Genomic DNA, 16,737 nt, shown 5'->3' with positions numbered 1-16,737 from the left:
CACAAAGATGTAAAGCTAAATTATTCATGTATCCTCCCCAGTGATGTTAACTCCATCTTGATGAATGGAGCCATCTTCTCAGAAACAGAAACGTTATGATTCTAAGTTCTGTGTCACCCTTCCTGTTTTGGTCTTTGATTGGACACATCTTGGTTTCAGAGTACATGTATTACACATTTCAACTGAACCAAGTCAAGGTCGTAGTGATAGAAGTGATTATGCTCAAATGTGAATCTTGCAGCCAGTTTTTAAGATGCTAGTTGTGACTTTATCCAAACATAAATGTACTGTTTTACTTTAAAAGATAATATTAGGCTGTTTGCCTTCAAGAAATGTGGTTTGGCAAAGCAATCTAAGAACATTGGCGCATGCATTGACAAACTGGCACAAAACTCTTTCTGGAAACCTAGAAAACCACTCAATCAAGAGTTCCTTCAACATTGCACTTTTTTGGAACAACCAGGTCGATTATGTACATATTTTACAATTGGACAAGCACAATCCACTCCACAGACATGAGCATAAAGGCTTCAAGGTTGTCCTGGCTGAGGTGGTTTCTTAGGAAAGTTTTAAGATTCTTCAATTTTGAAAAACATCTTTCACATGCTACTTGTGTACACTATAAGGTCAAGATAAACTTGTATGCCAAATACAATTGCAGATACGCACTACTGAAAAGTGTATACTTTTTTCGAATTGAGTAGCAATATTCTGCACAGTTACATCATGTATTACATTAGTAAATGTTTAGGTTGGTCTCTTCTTGTGGTGCTGGATCTTAACTAAAAAGGGCTTCAAAGGCATACTCTTCTGGTAGTGTCCTCTTCAGTTTAATCGACTTGGTTGCAAAGTCTTCCCTTATCCCCTGTACCGTCATGGGGTCATCCAGTCTTTCAAGCAAGGAGTAAATATTTCTAAGAGCATTGTCGGGTATTATTCATTGAAATGTCTGGGATCCAGGCATACTATATCAGTGGCAAGAGATGAGTGTGTTTTAAAATGACGAGTTAGGCTTTGAATAATGTTGTCCATAATAGCATTATGTACACAAACTATAAATCAGTCTTTAGACAAGGTGATTGGATCATCCCATGGACTCATTCCAGGCATCCTCTTTTTGTGGGACACTCGCCCCTCTGGAAGTGCAGTTTGCACTCCTTTAGCATAGCCTCTTTCTTCCAAGCCCACGTTGCCCATTATGCACATTTGCTGCACAGTACATGGAATCAACATTTCTTGACTACGCAGCAAGCCCTTTAGAAGTGTCCAAGACCATTTTTTGTGCCTGGAGGATGTCCATTCCACTTGTCTGGAGGTAATTAGATGATGGGGTTATAGAATTAAATACTCAAAGATGTAACTGGCTGTGAGCACTGTTTGCAATTTGCACAAAGCCTCAGCAAAGTTTAAATCTTGGTAACAGATGTTTGATTTGAATGTATCAGTATTTGAGCCAATATTATTGAGTGCTACAACCACATCAATGAACATTGCTTTGATCAGGTTATTAAAGGAGCCAAAAACATTCCATAGTGCTGCATTCTTTTCCCACCACCTTCTTTCTCCTATTATTTGGACTGTGTGGTCTTCCACAGACAGCTCACACCACACATCCATCCTTTTGTAGGACTCCTGGAAAGAAAACGGCTCACAGGAGTTTAACAGGCCAAACAAAGACTTGGATTCATTTGATGCTTGTGTTCCTTCTACAAGTACAGGATTTAATACATTTGCATAGCAGCAGGCATGTATTTGATCAGGGGATTCCTTACTGACCTAGGATGTGAAACCATTGTAATGGCCCTGCATATTGGATGCATTATCAGTTGAATTTCCAATGCAGTTGCTTAGGTCAAGACCATCATCTTTAATAACACTCTTCACCAACTCAAACAGACCCTTTCCAGTAGACAAAGTGCAGTTGGTTACTGCTAGCAGGCGTTCAAGTACAGTGTATGTAACATATCTAATAATTATAGAGCACTTATCAGTAAAACTCACATCTTGGGTCTATCTGAATTGAAAATAGTCCTGCTTCCTTTATTTCTTGACTGATTACCATTTTAATCAGTTTAGAAATGGCTTCAATCACATACCCAACTGTAGTCTTTGACATGATGTCTGCCCAGTTTTCTTTTGGGATTTGGTTTGAATGGCCTCAATATGTTTCCTTAGAGGTTGGTCACATTTACTAAGGAGCAGAAGGATTTCAAGTAAGTTGCCATGATCCAGCTCTTCGTTATCCAGCTCAAACATGCTCTCTGATTGCCCATGAAAACTGAGCCCCCTTTTCCCAATGACTTTTCTAACATCAATGAATCGCTCCAATATGTCTCTCCTGTTTGTGATTTGCTCAATTCGAGCACATTTCTTTTGGTGGAAGAGTAGACCACTTACATCGACCCTTGAAAAGGTCATCATATGAAGCCATGCACCTCTGATGACCTTGGCTTGCCTCATCTTCTACAATGCACTGGTAAGCATGCCTCCAGTTTTTCATCCCATTGTTGAAAGGACCCCTCTCTCCATGTTTAGGAAAAGCCATACAAACTGTGCAAAAACAAGCCTTTTGTATTCCAGAGTAACTTAACCAGTGCCCTTTACTCCCATCCTGCCTCCAAAATGCTAACTCTGCTTTAATTTGTTTATGTTTGGGAAATTGAACTGATTTGTGCTAAAAGTAATGGGAAAGTTGATCTAGTTTTGGACGTTGACGCAAATAGTCTGCCACCTGTGGATCATCTTTCTGTTGTTTGTGCTTCACACCCCAGTTCCCTGAGTCTTCTGTTTGTAGTAAAGCAGATAAACATTAATCCGAATGTCTAGCACCTGGCACTTCCTCTGGGGGGATGATGATGTCTCCAATTAGTTCAGACACACTTTTTACTGCCACTTCCTCCTTGGGGGAATCTCAATTGTCTGTGACAGAATGCTACCACTACTACCTGTCACTTCCTCTAAAGGGATATCCTCAATTCTTTCTGACAGACTTGTTTCTGCCACTTCCTCTGTCAATGCATCTTCAGCGATTTGTAAAAGAAAGGCACCAATGGCCGCCACTTCCATTAAAAGAGATATCCACAATTCTTTCTGACAGACTTGCTTTTGCCACTTCCTATGTGGGGGCATCTTCAGCAGTTCGTAAGAGAAAGGCACCACTGGCTGCCACTTCTTCTAAAGGGATATCCTCAATTCTTTCTGACAGACTTGTTTCTGCCACTTCCTCTGTGGGGGGATCTTCAGCAGGTTTGTAAGCGAAAGGCGCAACTGGCTGCCACTTCCTCTAATATAACATCCTCAATTCTTTCTGACAGACGTGTTTCTGCCACTTCCTCTGTGGGAGCACTAGTCCTTTTCATTTTTACAGTGTACCTTTACTTCAAATTCTTAAGAGGAAATGCATCCTTGGTAATCTCTCTTTTGCCCGAGCAAGTTACAGAATCGGCTCAGGCCGAACAATCAAGCTTTGCCAGTTTCCCAAGTCACAACTAGACAGACACACACACATAGAATATGTGGCTTTGAAGGTAGTTAAGGTGCCTACGTTGCAAACGTTTATCAATGGCACTGTGGCGGAGCCTTTCATATGCATGATGGAACAATTCCAACTCAAAGAGCTGTAGGGATAAGTATGTAGGGGTAACTGAGGGACGTGAAGAGCAGGGGTTCTTGTATAGGTAAGGGGTTCATATAGAAAATGCAAACATAATGAATGGGCAGCGTGTGCACCAGATGGAAATGCACACACCATCGCAGTGAGCATGTGTTTAAATTAGTTAACTTCAGGGAAATGTTCCATTGGACTTAATTTGCACCAACTTTAATAACTAATATACATTAACATACTAACTTAACCTCCCATTTAACAAACTGAATTCCCTGTCCTTAACATGGAGTGCACATTGGTTCATATGAAATAGATTGGAAATGATTTTGAAATGCCCTTCTGCAATGAGTTATGAGATGGCTGGTTTCATTAAATGTGCTGCATAGCAGAAGCTGTGAATGTGAAGTATTCGCTGCTATAAAGGCCATTGTGTTTTTGCACAAAGCAACAGGAAGAGAGATGCACCATTTATAGTTTAGCAGGCATTGTAAAATCACTGAGCAGGTTGGGTGATGTGGGCATGTTCAGGAAGAGAGGCAGGTCCTTCTGAATGACAGCAGTAACTTTCAAAAGTAGCTGAGAGGGGTTGAGTTTAGATGGGCAGGCTGACTTGCATTTAGGCATGCAGGGATTCTGTGCTGGGAGCTGGGCTGTGACAGGCAGTATGAGACGCTTTGCCGGCTGAGGCAGTGCTGATGAGTTGCTGAGGTTGTGACATCCCTTATCGGTGGCGAGCAGAAAGAGGTGTTTTCCACAGCCAGCAGCGCAGGAACCTCACCAATTTCAGGGTGAATATGGTTCAGAAGTGAGGTTTGGCTGCATGGATACGTGTTTAGTAGCTAGTCAGGGTTAGAAGATTGCTTTCATGCCTAATGTTGATTAATGTTTAAAACTAACAGAGTTTTGAAAATTCATAAACAAAGATTGATTTGCTGTTTTATTTCTATTTTGTGTCTCAAGCTGCATCTCCTGCCAATTTTGTTTGTGTAGAAGGACATTAGTAAGACAAAACTGGGGGAGCCTTTTGATGAGGGCAAACTGTGTAATCTATAATGTAATATCTTATTTTTCTATTTTGTACACATGGCTTAGACAAATTATGTATTTTATATGAACAATTCTGAACATCATTAGCATATAAAATCATAAAGCTAAGACATATTGAGTCAGCGTTTCATTGCATAACTGCACTCACTGGCACAGAGGTTGAGAGTTCACAGGGACTAGCCTCATTTTACTGTAGGTGGTAATACAGCAAGTTTACATGTTGTGTGCTTTGGCTGCTAGAGCATAACGCAGCATCGTAGATAAGTTGCTGAGAGAAACATTGATACTGTCACATATAAGTGTAATAAGTTCAGTATCTATTAAATTGAAATATCCTCGGATAAAGGACTAATGCATTACCACAATAAAATATACCACAATTTACCACAATAACAAAATATCACAAGATTAGGAGTATCGCCTCCAGAAAATAAAGTTGACATATTTGGTGGGTTGGCTAGGACATAATTCATATGTTCTCTTTCATTTGGTGGGAAATGTCCCCTATGCTGATTTCCATTGTCATTTAATCTATCCACATACTGGGGTCTTTCTTGCTGGCCATATATAATTGTATTAGGGTCAAATCTGCTCTGTGCCCCTTGTGTCTGGTATGGGCCATTGTACATTTGACTTTGCTGGTTATTCATGCCTGACATATCAGGGTGGAATCCTACCCTAGGAGTATTGCCTACATCCCTAGGGCTAATGTAAGGCTCTTTGTTGCTTGGATCAACTGATTGGAACATAGGAGCTTGGGGTGATGTCCTCTCTGGCGACACGCTCCCTTGATTATGTGTCATGTTGTTTCTTGCTCGTGGTTGGGCTGATTCAAGTGCCATTTTTACAGATTTTATCTCCATTACTGATGGTGTGGATACTTTAGATTTTGATTTCATCTCTTTATTGTTTCGTCCTTCCTCTCTCTGACAATAAATTACCTCATACAGTTTAGTCCCCTATTCTATTATCCATTCTAATGGTTTTTCCCTGTCAAATTTGTGAATTAACTGTGATATAAGATCTTTTTGGAGACCATAAAAGTGTGTAGCCCTAAATTCTAAATGATTAGGAGTAAAGGACACATCAAAACGGGAAAATGCTTTTTACTGTTCTACTAGAACAATCAGAAAAAAACGGATGCTCAGAATGGGACATAGAACGCATCCCAGGGAAAATAAAGAAAAAGCTAAAAATGTATGATTGGATTGAGACCCCAGAAAAAGCAGAGAAGCATACATCCCTGACCCACCATACAATCAATACACAAAGGATTGACGAGACAAGAAATTATCTAAAAAACATTCCAGATAAACATCTACGCACAACTTTCCTAAGAGCACGCTTGAACGTCTTGAAGATGAAAGAAATGTTATTCTTCAGAAAGCAGGCGCAAGACAAAAACTGTAGATACTTTAATACCTCGGAGACCGAAACAGTGCAACATCTACTCCTTCACTGTCCGGGTACAGACAAATTCAGAACAATTTACCTGCAACCACATAGACTAAAACATCTTACCAAAAGTGAAGAAGAGTGGTGGAACAGGTTAATGAGTGGAGAATCCACCACCCTGACCGTGGCAACAGCCAAGTTTCTTGAAAGCCTAGCGCTGGAAGACAAATCAGTTGGGAACAAACAGAAAACCAATGATTTTAAAGAAGAAAACACAGATGGAAGAGAATTTTAACAGCACAAAAAAAACAGAAATATACCACATTCTCCTTCAAATCACTAGCCAAGAGAATGATTTTGTAAAAATTGTAATACAATTAAACACAAAAAAAATAATAATAAAATTTAAAAAAATGCTTTTTTTAATTCTTGGAGGAACAGACGAGGGGGCATATCTGCTTTTCAGTCATGCTATATGCTGTGTTTCTGGCCTCTTGTATCGACTGGCAAGGTAGGAACAGATGTCTAACCTCTTTCTCAAAGTCTGCCCATGCCAGGTTTTCCTGTTCATTGAGACCCTGAATGACACTAGCAGCTGTTGAGTCAAGTGTTAGGTGAAAGTACTGTCTATACTGTTCCCTAGGTATCTGGAGGTCTTTGAATATATAGTGGACTGTTTCTAAATGGTCATCCATGCAACAATCGCCTCCCTTTTTGAATGGTTCAATCAAAGTCTTAATTTACTTCATTTTTTTAATAGGGCTACATAGTGCATTTTGGGGTGCATCATTCTGTCGCTCATTTCTGTTGTGTGGTGGGCAGGACTGACTGGATCCACAAGCGGGTGAATCATACTCTCCCAATAGGCTATAATCAGGCCTGACCACAGGAATAGCTACTGGTACATTGTTCCCTCGGGCAGAGCTAGGGATAATCTCAACTCCATTAAATGTAGTGCCTTGTCGCTTTTCCTGAGATTTAATACCAAATGTTTGCTGTTCCAGATCCTTGCATTGTCTATGAAGTTGTTCTGCCTACTGATAAAGATTGGAAATCACATCCCTAATTGTATTGATCACAGCCTGCACTTGGTTTATCTAAACTTGGCACTGGACAACATCTCTGTCTTCCCTGTCATTCTCTTCCAAAACCATTTCTTGTTCTATAGCACAAAATTCTGTATCGTTCTCCATGCTATTGCTTCTAAGTGTCTGTAATTCTGAAATGGCATCATCCTTGTCTTGTCTTATTACATCTAAGATCCCTTTTAGGTGCATCAATTCCTGCTCACCCTCTTTAAATTGCTTTTCCTTCTGAGTTAACTGATTATACATATCATTACATTTAGACTACAATTCTGTATCAGACTGCTCTAATTCTATGTCTAAGGCACTTTATTTGATCAACTGCATCACCCAAACTGCCCTGCAACTTATTAATCACTTCAGAATCATTTCCTTGCATTTTCAAAGACTGGTGTAGGAGAAACCACAATTAAGCACATAATCGTATTATGTAATCCTTTTCCCCCTTCCGGTCTGGAGCGTTAAACAGTCTCAGAAAGCATACCTATATGATGCTCTCTTCCTCAAAAATATCCTGCAATGGTTCTTTTTGCAATTCCCCGCATATTCGCTCTTTCCATAGAATTGTATTTCCGGACGACCAAACTCCACGGGCGAAAAGTTTCCCTCAAGGTAGTTTGCCAAGTCAGAAAAATCAGTTTCAAATTGAGATATGGTGACACTGCGCACAATGCTGCACAATCACTTCACAGAATGAATTCACTTTTATGTGTAGCCAATGTCAAAATGCCTAATGCACTGCCACACCCAGTAACTGTTTTAAAGTTCCCAAAGGTCAACACACCAAATGTGTTAGATATATTTTATGTCCCACGCCATTATAAAATAAAAAATAATAATAATTTTGCATTTATATAGCACTACAAACCCTCAGGTATCTGAGCGCCGCTTATTATTACTCATGGTGTGTGGTGCTCACAGCTTATAACCAATCAGGACCACCAGTCAACCACGGTCACAGAATGGTCACGCCGCGCTCCCCACCCCCTATGGCCCATGAGTTCAGAAGCAACACAAATAGAAATCAATCTCCTGAGAGGTACCAGAATAGGCCCAATCAGGGTGAGTTTAATTAATATCGACCCAGCCCGCAAAGAGAGGACTCCAGGGACATGGACAGATTTCAATGCCTAGTGGCCCAAGTTAAAATGTAGTCTGAGCAAATAGAAAAACTCTGTGCTGTTCAAAAACAGCAGCCAAGTGAAGGTGCAGAATGCCATAGGAGTGACAGTGTGCGTTCTGACAACAAGTGACTATTTATTAGCCCTTGCATTGATAAAAACACAGAAGCCCATGAATCACCATTGTGTAACAGTCCTGAATTGATTGCTGATCCAAAAATAAGAATACAATTGAATGAAAGTGAGACATGGAATGCGCACACACACAAAATGAGTGTGTGGTTCAATTTAGAGTTGAATCAGACTATTGAAGTGGGTGCTGACAAAGAACAAAAAGGGAGAAATGAACAAGAACAACCTAAAGAACAGATATAGATTTAAAAGGAACATTCTATGTGAAAATAAAACACGTGGTGGAGAAGTAGGGGTAGCTGTTAGAATATCCTCTCTTAATAGTTAAAATACTGTAGAGAGGCATCAGCTTCACCTCACTGATGATCCCCAACAAGGGTGAAACACGTGTATGGGGTTGCTGGTGGTACTCTCGTTCAGATTGGAATTGCCATTGTATTTCGGTGCTGGACTGCCCCTGGGCAGGACAAAGACTGATATGCAAATGGATATTTCCCATCTGTGAAAAGCACAGTGAGTAAAAGCAGTGGCTGCGAACTCTCAAGTGGTTAATAACCACTGAACAGGTTATCATGTCTGTTCTTGCGAGAGAGGGGCGCCCGCTACCTTTGTAAAACTATTTTTTAAGGAACCTGGGATTGGTAACCCTAGGTCTCCTGGGGGCAACCAGACGTGGTCTCCCTCTCACTGTGCTTAGAGAGGCATCAGCTTCACCTCACTGATGATCCCCAACAAGGGTGAAACACGTGTATGGGGTTGCTGGTGGTACTCTCGTTCAGATTGGAATTGCCATTGTATTTCGGTGCTGGACTGCCCCTGGGCAGGACAAAGACTGATATGCAAATCGATATTTCCCATCTGTGAAAGGCACAGTGAGTAAAAGCAGTGGCTGCGAACTCTCAAGTGGTTAATAACCACTGAACAGGTTATCATGTCTGTTCTTGCGAGAGAGGGGCGCCCGCTACCTTTGTAAAACAATATAAAAGAATGCCATGCTGTAGCTAAGTCAAAAAGTTCAGTGGAAGTATATCTTCAGAATGGCTGTGTGCCTAGCGTCACAGTCATTCTCATGTGTGTGGAGATTTATTTTGACCCCAAGATAAAATGGCAAACACAAATAGATGAAAACACATTGGCCCTCATTACGACCCTGGCGGAGTGGGTCTACGCCAGCGGTATTCGCGGCGGACCCGTCCGCCCTACTACGAGATCCCGTAGCGCCATGGTGAGTTTTCCGCCCGTTTTTTCCGGGCGGAAAAATCCATGGCGCTACGGGACCTCGTCGTTAATTACGCCACCGTAATTTACGGTGGCGTAATTAACTCCTTCCCCACTCCCATTATACCCTATGGGGCAAAAATGGGAATGGGGAAGGGTAAAATGGGGATTGGGGATTTACCGCCCCGCCAAGGTCGGAATGGGGCGGTAAATCCGCCAACCCCCATGGCGGTATCGGCAGCTTTCCGCCGTGCTCCATGGTGCATTTTGCACCACGATCTCCGCCAGGGTCGTAATGAGGGCCATTGTGTTTTTATTTAAAGGAAGACGAAGGCAAGTCCAACGTTACTCCAGAGATAAAAATAAGAAAAATACATTTCTTCTCTTTCTGAAATACACATGGGAGATGGGCAGCCATGGATCCATATACATATAAATGGGCATTCTGAAATGATAAAAGCCCCTTTAGCACTTGAGCAGGAAAGAATTTTCATTAATGAGAAAATACTCCATCATATAGTTGACAGGGAGGAGATCCCAACATTCAGAATAAAGAACCAACACATTTTTGGTTGGGATGACCCAGAATAAGGACAAAGGGTTGTAGGAAGATGCATGTTATAGATTGCAATTGATCCTAAGAGTATCCATTACAATGTGTGGGTAGTGAGTGGAACACAAAATAAATGTTACCTGGGAAATGACATCATACGCAGAATGTGTATGGTGTTAGACTTCCTCAATCAAAAAGGCTTGGTCCAGATTGGGAGGGGCTGCACCTGAATTTGAGGACAAGAGACAAGGTTATCAGTGCATGCAGATGGCCCCATACGCGACAGAATTGAAGGTGAAAAAGGCTATTACCATCCCTGCATTTACCAGACAAGTTACTATAGAACTAGTGCACAGGACAGGAAGGGACAACAGTTAAAAGATTGTGAATCATTTGTATGCCTAAATGGATCCATGAGGCAGCAAGGGCCAGAATACAAATATACACCACTGATAGAAATTGGGGATGGAACCATTACAATCCTGGTAGACAATAAAGGATACCAGGATATTCATTTGGAGGAGAATCCAGTGATAGGAATGGCAATACAAAAATCTCATTATACTGCAGATTTCACTAATGCAGTGATTGGGAACATCTCTGAAAGGTATGTGACTGTGCAGGTTGAGTTGCCAGAATGTATGCCTAAATGGATCAATGAGGCAGCAAGGGCCAGAATGCAACTATACACAACTGATAGAAATTGGGGATGGAACCATTACAATCCGGGTAGACAATAAAGGATACCAGGATATTCATTTGGAGGAGAATCCAGTGATAGGAATGGCAATACAAAAATCTCATTATACTGCAGATTTCACTAATGCAGTGATTGGGAACATCCCTGAAAGGTATGTGACTGTGCAGGTTGAGTTGCCAGAATTGTTGGACTCTCAACCTAAAAGAATCTTTAAAGTTCAGTCAGTTTATCCTTACGAATCAAGTGAAATAGTGTGCTGTCATCAAGATGATTGCATCCTATTTGATGTAAACGAAAATAAAACAGAAAAACAGTATATTGAAATGGAAGTCAATATTCCAAAATATTTAAATGTGTCAACTCTCCAAAGCGGTACAGTCACACGGTTAGATGAAAATACTGAGGTTCCACGATTGGAGGACTTCACAGAGTTCTCTAAAATGGTAGAAGAATAGGTTCAGGCTGCAGATGCGTGCACAAATGAAGAAGAAAAGGACCAATTTAGGAATTTAAAGAGGTTTAAATTGCTGTGTAATTTCCGGGATTTGCGCCAATTTAAAGAAGTTTAAATTGCTATGTAATTTCTAGGATGTGCGCCAAATCCGCGTGTGGCGCACACCTGTGCACGCGTCATTTCCACATCCCGAACGCCGTGTGCGACGCGCACAGCGACGCGCACACAACATCAGCGCACACATCAAAAAGGGGGCAGAACAAGGGGCGGAACACGCGGAATGGGGAACCACATGTGAAAATAAGGGCGTAACAGGGGAAATACCACTGGGAAGTACACGGAACGCCAACACGCACACAAACAATACGTATTCATGGAATCGAATAGGGAAAACCCGTGCACGTCAAAACAAATGCACACGCACAATTACGTCCACCACACGAAAGCAGGCGGAAGCGCCCTCACGCAGCATAAAAGTGCGTGCAAACAATAAACAAGCAAATACAGCTACGATGAATGTCCCGTTCCTCGCAGCAGTGATCGTGAGACACCACAGGAGGAGGAGAATAGCCAGGCCCTGCATTCTTTTGCCCAGGACCAGCCTTTTTGGGGTGCTTGATGACCAGGTCTGTGGTAGGTATAGGTTTCCACCTCATATCATCCTAGAGCTGGTCAGGGAGTGGGAGGATGACCTCTCATCGCCCACCCTGTGCTCCCACTCATTGAGCCCCTTGGAGAAGGTGGTCAATGTACTGCACCTTTTGGCCACTCGGTCATTTCAGTGGACAACTGCCATAGTGGGGGGGTTCTCACAGGCCACGCAGTAACGCTGCCTACACCAGGTCTTGGCAATCATCACTGCGTGCCCCTCAGTCCGCAGGCACATATACATGCCCAGAACACCTGCAGACTAGGCAGACTGTGGTCCTGGAATTCTACAGGGTGGCACACTTTCCCAAAGTGCTTGGTACCATAGATTGCACCGGTGTGGCCCTATGTCCACCTAGGGCCACAGAGCACATCTTTCGAAACCCCAAGCACTGGCATTCCATCAATGTGCAGGTGGTATGCAATGCCAAGGGGATCATCACCTTTGTATATGCAAACTTCCCTGGTTTCACAAAGGATAGTTTCATATTCAGAATGTCCGCCCTGAGCCGGGCCCTGGAAGCTGGGAAGCATGGCGACACATGGCACCTAGGTGAGTACAAATGCCTGTGCACATGCATAATTGTCACACAAAGACAAATACAAACGCCCCACTAATGACAACTATTATCACCTTACCAGGGGACAGTGCCTACCCTCTGAGCACCTACATGATTACGCCCTTACGGAACCCCACCACACCACCCCAGGTAAGATACAACACAGCCCATATTGCAACTAGGGCCATAGCAGAGCGCACATTTGGAGTGCTCAAGTCATGCTTTCACTCTCTTGACCACTCTGGTGGCCAGCTACTATATGCACCCCCAGTAGTGTGCAGGATCATTGTGGCAGCATGTGTCCTGTACAACGGTGCAACACGGCATGGTGTACTGGTGTACATGGTGGTGCCCCCACATCCCCAAACACATGCATGGCCGCTGCGCATGGGAGGGGAAAGGGCATGTGGCGAGGCAGCCCATACCCAGCTTGTGGCCACATTTTTCACCTAAACTCCAACCCCTGTGGAGTGCACATAGGCCTGGCACATACCAAGTCACAATCGATGATGGCAAAGGGACAGTTAACTGTCACTACCTTACCACCCTGAGAATGTGTCCATGGGAGTGCCACATTGTGTGCATCCCTAGATACTTAAACACAGCCAATCCCATGTGACCAAAGGGAACACATTCAAGCCATTCCCCCCGTTGCTAAACAGGGCATGAAAGGACTGGCATGCCAACCAAACCCTCCCAACACTCCTCAACCCCTAACTGCCACACCATACCATGGCATGCAATGTGAACATATCCAACCATATGCACAACACCTGGCACAATAGTCATGAAGTGCCATGTGAGAAATGTAAGTAGTCACCAGACAATTATACCTCACATGGAATCGGAAAAAAGGAGTGACCAAAACCTCACACCATGAAAACGGTGCCACAAATGCATGCCACCAGTCTTTCAAGCAACAAAAGTCTGAATACCTTTTGCCATGCACACTGGACAATAGCAACTAGCCATATCAAACACTGCACAGCACAGTGAGTGTGCATTGCATTCGTGAAAACCACTCTGCATCATTTCAAAAAATGGCATACAACCAAATATCACCCTATAATGCATGTACACGAATAATGACTCGGAAGTGAACATGGATTGTTGTGACACAGCATGCATGAGAAGTCAATCTGGGTGCAATGTATCTGGGGCATTGTTGCCTAAGTGTATTCATCCATATGGACATGTCTAGAATACATGCATGTGAAATTAAGTGAATGCCAGCATCCCGTACACAGCACATATGAACATAGCACCAAAGACCCCACTGTGTCTCAAATCACACCCATCCCCTAACACGTCAAAATAAATCACTACATTGCATCAGCCATTGACCAGCAGAACATATCATGTACAGAGTACACCACATCGGCAATGGCAGACAGTGACCCATCACTGAATTATAGAAATTGATGAAATGAACAACACACAAACTTCATCAAAGTGCATCAATGAGGGATTGAATAAGGGAGAAGAACAGTACATTCCTACATGTCCTTCAAACTGCCCACAGTGTGAGAATGAACTGGAAAAGCAAAGTACATATTATACATGCCAGGACCAATAAGGGAGAGCCTAGGGAGGGAATGTAGGCTGACATAACTAGCATCAACATTCCTATGCCTGATGGGAATAGTCGCAGTGCAGGAGTCACATTAGGAGGGGAGTGACGGAAGAGGATGGAAGAGGTGAGGAGAGTAACAAAACAAGCGACAAACTATCGTAGGTCTACAAAGAATCAACATAGTGCTGGGAAGGCGGAGAAGAAAGACAGAAGGGAAATGAGAGATGACCTGTAATCAGTGGTGGAGGGACTAATGATCAAATAAACTGTCAAAATAATACTTAAAATGGTGAAGGTGGGGCGTGGAAGGACGGAGGCAGAAGGGCAAATGTCTGCAAAGAACAAGCACCTATGTATCACCATGGTCAATTGCAATTGGGCTAGTGGTTGAAAATGACAGCCAGAGGACAAGGAGGAGGCCAAAGGGGGGGTGGAGAGGGAGAGGGAGGAAAGAAGGGAGGAGGGGGCCAAGCTCAAAATGACCATTCGGGAAGATGGTGAAAGAAAGCACACACAGGGGGCAGAGGGAAACCTGCCGGCTAGAGGAGAGTAGGGAATGTGATGATAGAGGGGGGGAGACAGAGGGACACTGACAGGGGCAGGGGAGACAGGTGGGCCTTAAAGTGACTGAGAAGGCATGTGAACAGGTCTAGACTGGAGCACCTTAGTGGGCTTTTCATAGTGGTGGCAGGCTCAAGCATCCTGGTTGGCCGGATTGTCACAAGGGCCAAGTGCAACAGTGGGGGGGATCAGGTCCAGGACACAAACTGAAAATTAAAATGACAAACAATGTAGTCATAACTCAGATGTCACATCCAAACACCAGCAAGGGCTGGGAAAAGTCCAAAGTGGTGCTAGCAAGGAATGGGTGGTTGTTGAAATGCGTGGTGACAGGGGTAACTCAGCGTGCAGCCTTCATGTGGCATATCAAAATCACTGTGGGAAAATTGTCCCAATTCCACATTCTCAGCACATGGATCCGTCCCACCTTCAGTGTGTTGTATGCAGACAAAGGGTGCATGGCACCAGCTACAGCAGGAAGTGCATCAACATAAACATTCAATACATAACAAACATCTCAAGCAACATGATGAAGTGCACAGTCAGCTTAATACTCACCAAAGTGAAGTGCAGACATGCATTGGAGAACCCATCTGGAATGCACACTAGGGGTGTACACACAAGTAGAACTGCAGGCTGGCCACAGATATGACGGAAGCCCAATGCCCATGTGTGATATGCTGTTACACCGAGCCATCCTTGCGAGCCCATGGAAAAGGGAAGCAGGAGTAGCATATGTGTCAGGACCCCAAGCAAAACACATACACAATACAAGCCTGAATGGGCCCAGCAGGAACATACAGTGGATGCCTTCCGATGCCACAATGCGCCACACTGTCACATGTATGCACAATAGACAAAATCAAATTGAAAAAAAAGAATTCTAAAGAAAATACAAATAAAATCAAATAATCTATTGAAAGAAATAAAATGAAAAGAGTAACGAATGAAACAAAAGCAAAATCAATAAAATAGAAGAAAACCTGAAAAAAACATAACAAATAAAAAGCGAAGTGAAATAATTGAAAAATAACAGCAAAATAACAGAAAAAATTAAATCAAATTAAAAATTGAAATGAAAAGATAACATACTTACCAAAAACCATACAAATTTGATGAAAAATCTGAAATATTTACGGATTAAAAACTGCAGAAAAAAAGAAAAAAAATGTGCAGGAAAAAAACACAAATGGCCATATATGACCCAGGGGGTGGGAGGTGCACCCAGGAGGGGGGAGGTAAAGGCTGCACTTCTACACCCACATGTGTAGATGTCGAGGTAAAAAAAAAAACAACCTCACTGGGCTATACGCCTGCACGGCCCAATCTATGTGGGAGATAGGTTGTCATCATCACCCTCTGGATCTGAATCAGAAAGTGGAAGTGGTGTAATTGACTCACCAGGCAAAGCCACGCCTTGCCCCTCAACGGCCGCAAGTATGTGGGTCTGGTAAGCCAGGTCCTGGTGGGAATGAGACTGAGGCCAGCATGCATTAACTCACGTGTCACACGTGCTTCCTCCTGCAGGGACTGACGTGTGAGACGGAGTTCTGCTTGCATGTCCTCGCATGGAAAACGGAGTGAATCCGGCTTGCATGGAGTTCAGCCGAGATGGTTCTTTCATGCTGTTCAAGCCTGTCTTCTGTCCGCCTACTCTGATCCATCGAAAGGTCAGCTAGAGTAGATCGGAGGGCTTGTTGTTTCACCCTCAGGGCCTCACGGTGTGCCTCTGCTTGAGCATTAAGTGTTTCACGCAGTGGCGCCATTTCAGCCCAGTGCACCCTGTCATACACTGTCATGACCAGCCTGAGTGAGCGGCATGTGGACTGCGTAGCCCGCTGATGGAGCACAATTTGACTAACAGAGGGGAGGATGGAATGGGTCACACTTTCCATACCTTGAGCAATCATCTCACCTGCTCCCCCCTGTTGCTGTGCTATGGCAATCATGGAACGCACCCACTCAGTTGACCCCGGTGGCACACGGCCACCGTGTGGCCGGACACCACACCTGCTGGGCCCAAGGAGATGTGTTCCTTGCTGGTTGGAGTCACCTGAGTCTGCAGGACTGCATCCCTCCGTCG

This window comes from Ambystoma mexicanum, chromosome 8, assembly GCF_040938575.1.
Source record: "Ambystoma mexicanum isolate Mex_15411 chromosome 8, UKY_AmexF1_1, whole genome shotgun sequence".
Taxonomy (NCBI): domain Eukaryota; kingdom Metazoa; phylum Chordata; class Amphibia; order Caudata; family Ambystomatidae; genus Ambystoma; species Ambystoma mexicanum.
The sequence above is the reverse complement of the archived record's forward strand: the minus strand, read 5'-3'. Positions refer to the sequence as shown.